The sequence below is a fragment of the Athene cunicularia genome (assembly GCF_003259725.1).
Source record: "Athene cunicularia isolate RWA chromosome 15 unlocalized genomic scaffold, athCun1 chr15_part1, whole genome shotgun sequence".
In the NCBI taxonomy this organism is placed as follows: Eukaryota; Metazoa; Chordata; class Aves; order Strigiformes; family Strigidae; genus Athene; species Athene cunicularia.
The window spans coordinates 7,485,844-7,490,551 of NW_020799121.1; the positions used below are offsets into that span (position 1 = coordinate 7,485,844).

At 39.2% G+C, this 4,708-nt stretch overlaps 1 protein-coding gene across 3 annotated transcripts in view; it reads left to right on the plus strand.

Moving 5' to 3' along the window:
• TANGO2 (transport and golgi organization 2 homolog) overlaps positions 1–4,708 on the plus strand; it is a 36,850-nt gene that overhangs the window by 669 nt on the left and 31,473 nt on the right. The gene's annotated exons all lie outside the window — the stretch shown is intronic.

Consider the following 4,708-nt stretch of genomic DNA (forward strand, 5'->3'; position numbering starts at 1 on the left):
GCCGGGGCGATGGGGCGGCGGCCGGCTGGGTGCCTCTTCCCTTCCACTAGCACTTCACCGCCCTCCCCGCCCTCTGTGTGAATGTTAAGGAATGATTACGCCCCGCTTAAAAAAAAAAAAGAGTTGGAAAGACGGTGCCGACACGGGCTGACTGGGGAGCGCGGTCCCCTCTCCCCGTGTGGGCCTCTCCTGAGGGACGCTCGACCGGGGTGGCTTCGCGGGCGGCTGTTTTCTGAAACGTAGTTTCGGAAGAGGACGCATTTTTCAGCGTTGTCCTTGGACCTTTTTTTCGAGCGGCCTTGGGGGCCGTCGGGAGGACCGTGCTGCTCCAGGGCGCGTTTTGCTCAAGAAACGGATTGTTCTAAATTTATCCAACAGCAGCTACTGGGGTATTTTAAAGTGTCAACCAACACTTGTTTTCGTTGGTTATGTGATAGCATTTCATTCCTGTGTGGTGGCGGGTACTTGTGTCACATACAGGAGTTTGATAAAGTAATTGTTTTAACATATGGTGGCCCTCTGATGTTACTTTATCAAGAAAACAGCCACAGAAGAACACTAAAAACTACTGATGTTTCAGTTTGTGGGCATTAAAAGCACTAGGGATTTTTTGAGAGATTTCTTTTGTGATTATGAGGCTGACAGGGCACGGACTGCTCAGAGACACTCTTGTTTACTAGTTCACTCTGCTGTGTGTTGTGCTGGTTTTTAAAAATCACAATATGCAGAAACTTGACTTTTTTCAGTTAAATTCAGTAACTTCTTTTTGGTTGAGTTGTATTCAGGGTTCCCATAGTTTTTATCAGCAGTTTGACTGAGTTGATTGTGGCTATACAGAGGTTCAAGTATCTGCTCTAACTGAAGCCAACTTGCTATCTATTTTCATTATTAATATTCAGTTGATATTTTAAATGAAGGAGCTAAAGGTTGGCTAGTATTTTTCTCTGTTTTGGTATGTTTGGCAGTGCTTCAGCGCAGTTACGTACCTCTTGTTCCAGACTCGATAATAGGATGTCTACCATCATAGCAACTGTATTCTTGAAAGTGGAAACAACCAGACATAACATACCTGCAGTAAAGTAGGTAAGCCTAGGCACTAGTGTTGCTCTTTTGAGAGCAATTCCAAGTGAACTTGCTGAATGCTTATAGTGATCAGCCAAACAACTTCTATGGGCATACTGGTTTTGAAGAGCTCATTAAAATAGTTAAATAAATAATTTTGTTAACAGAAGAACTAACAAAATTCTCTTATCCTTGCCTTGTGTTTCATAGAAGGATTATTTGAACTCAGAACAATAATCTGTCAAGCTGTTCTTGTGTTACAATCTTGAAATAAATGAATGTGTTTTTTCTTAAGTAAGGATACCTGCAGGACTTTCTGTATCTACTTAACTGCTGTAGGTTTGTGTTTTATCTTGGTCCCTTCCTCTCCCCATGTTTGTACATTGTCTATCACCCCATGGCTCCTCTAAGTTTTGTTCAGGGTAGGTAGTAAGATCAGAGTTATTGTAGATGAGGTGGGAAGAGTAAGAATAAAATCACTTATGTAAGTGATGATTGCAGCCCTTCTGTCAGGGAACATTAAGCTAGGAATGTAAGACCAGCCATACTGGGTCAGGTCAAAGGTCCATATAGACTGGTGTTCTTGCTCTGGGAGGGTTTAGAGGAACATCTCTAGGAAAGAACATAAGAATGGAGCAAGTATGTATGATTCTTCCACTAAGTATTTCCTCCAACTACTTGTAACATAGACTTTCTATCAATAAGAAATGGAAAATAGATTTTCTTGCCAAAAAGGAAGGAGTTCTAGCTGGTTCCTCACTGAAGAAAACCTAAGAATTTAACAGGCTGCCTAAAAGGAGGAAGCAAAAGACTCTGGGTCTGCAGATCTGTGGCAGAGGAGAAGGTAACACTCTTGAGAAACTGGGGAAAAGGCCATCTTACTCCATCTCTTGCAAATGTTTTTAAAACATGGTGTGGAGAAGGGTGATGTTTACCGGCCTTTGCTTCTCTTGGGAGCTGTACAGTGGATTTAATCTAGTAATATGCCAGAGAGAAAAATTGGAGAACTGAAAATAAAGTTTGCTCATTAAGCTGGGGAATGGCATTCACCTCACATGTTATTTCCTGTGTTTCCGTAAGTTTTCTACTTTACATTGCTGTCTCTTGCAGTGAAGGCTGACTCTTCACCTTGGTACGGTTACAAACCTTGGGTTAGTTAAAAAATGTTTTTATGCAGAGCAACGTAAAACAAATCAGGTTACTGATCTATCTATTACACCTCATTTTTATCTTTAATGATAGTACTACACAGGAGCATGTGCTACACAAGGGAAGTGCAAAAGCAAATCAGTAGATTCAGTATCAGTATCAGTAGATAGCAATCTTTAAAAAATGCAGCTCTTAAGACAGTTTTCTGTGGGGAAAAAAAAAAGGTAGATTACTTTTAAAAACTAATCAAGTATATCTTATTTTCTATGATTTTAAAACTCACTGTAAAAAAAAAAAAAATCTCATCCACTACTGTAAAAAAATGCATCTAATTTTATTCCTTTATGGGCATTTGAGGAGTAGTGCTCAGTTTCCTTTGAACTAATTCAAAAGTGGTAAAATACTTTTTTGCTGACCATGAGCTATTGTTGTGGTACATAAAACTATCAGAATCCAGTGACTGATGATCTTTAGCTGTCTCTTAGACTGCACCTAAACAACAGTTTTGGATCAGTTGAGAAGCAATTGAGATCACTGTGGTAACTGACAGATGTTATTTATGATGCTTCATTTGTGAAAACAAAATACGTAACAAATGGCTTCATTTTTCACAGGCTGCTACTGGGAGTTCTTAGGGGTAAAATGGTTTTATGCCAAATTGTGAACTGATTACTTCTAATCAACCAAATGATGGTAGAACCCTATGAAAAGAACATACACAATCTATCATGTTTTGGTCTCTTGATAGTCCCTCTAAACACTACCTTATGCTGGCATGTGTCCATTCAGGCTTTTAACAGATCGTTAAAACGAGCAAAACAACACATTGTACTGTCTAACAGAGTACAGTAGCACAGAATAAGAATGTTAGTTACTTTAATGTCATTTCCGAATCAGCAGTGCCATTTGGAGCAGAATGCTTAATTACAGGATGTTTGTAATTCTTGTCAAACTGGTTTGTGTGTATTAGGCATAAGTTACACAGAAAACTAGAAACATATTACAGAAAAATGAGATTGTTGCTTTCATTTCATCCTTGATAATTTATCTTTTATGAAAGCTCATTATTCAGAGGTCAAGCAGTCTTCACTGTCTCCACCTTAGAGTGGAGTTGTTTGCCCTATTCTGCAGCCCATGTCATGTTGCATGGTATGCATATTCTGGCTTGTATTGTCTTCAAAAAAGAAAATCAGAAGGCATGTATTGTGCCACAGCTTAGCATTTTTTAATTTGATTTTTTTTTTTTAACTAAGCCACCTCCTGCATCTGTAAGGATAGTTCTGAAGACACATTTTCTGCTGAAGTGGACCTAGAAAGTCAGCTTTCGATCAAGCGTCAGACTGAAGATCAGGTTGCAAGTGTGGGATCCAGGGCTGGCTGACCTAACCTTTCATCTTCTCTCTTTGATCTGTGGGAGACTGTAGCTGAATGATGAGACGGCTGAGTTGAGCACATCTGCTTTGTAACAGCAGCTCTGTGCAGTATGTGTCTCATCCCCATAGTTGCAGCACCCTCTTATGTGAATACGAGCTTGAAAGACTGACACCTGTATAAAGATTTTGATTAAATGTTTATGTACTTATCGTGTCTATGACAGCCTCTCTTCAGGTTTTTTTCTCTTAATGTTTCATAATTGTCTTAAATTTCAGAATATTCAAATTTGAGTCTGACTTACAATATGTTTTTATTTAAGAATTTTAAGGCTAACACCCAGGCCTGGGTATAAAACCAGAGCAGGTGTTGCATTGCAATGTCAGCTTTGCTCAGAGAAGGTACCAAAATACACTGGTTGCCCCCTTTGCCAATTAAGTATCACTGCTATTTTAAGGAGTACCTCTGTTTTAGCTGGCTGAAACACTTCTGCCAATGAAAAAAAAAGTTGGACTGTTTATATAGGACATATAAACACTTATGCGTGTTTCAAGGCCGGCAGGTGGAGCCCAAGATAAATAATCCAAATTGGTATTTGGAGTTACTCAAAACACAAGTGTTAATTTAGAGAACTTTAATAACATCAAGCAAGGTTGATGGGGTGACAAAAGGATAATTCTGTCAAAGGAGTAGTACCCAGTAATGAATATGGATTCTAGAAAGACACTGAGGTGTTGAAAGTATTTATCTCGCTAGGTAACTGGCAAGTGTTACAAACCTATGCTGCTGCTGTTTTCTGACTGGCAGTTTTTATGTAAGCTTTATGTCGACCAGTAACTTTGACCAAACAGCTGGACTGAATTCATTATTTGAAGGAAACTCAATAAATCAGCTAATGGAGCCTGAAACCTGTTTATTAAAACAGTAGTTTCATGAGTGATTAATTGTCAACAGTTTTTTATTGAGTAATCCATTTAATTATCTGGCAGGACATCTAATGAATACTGGGAGCCGTATCTCCAAAGTCAACAAAAATATCCAGTGACAGTTGCCCATTCAAATTGTAGTTTATATCCCTGCTTTCACCATGTGTGCTTTTTTGCACTTAGTCCAAACCCCCCCCCCC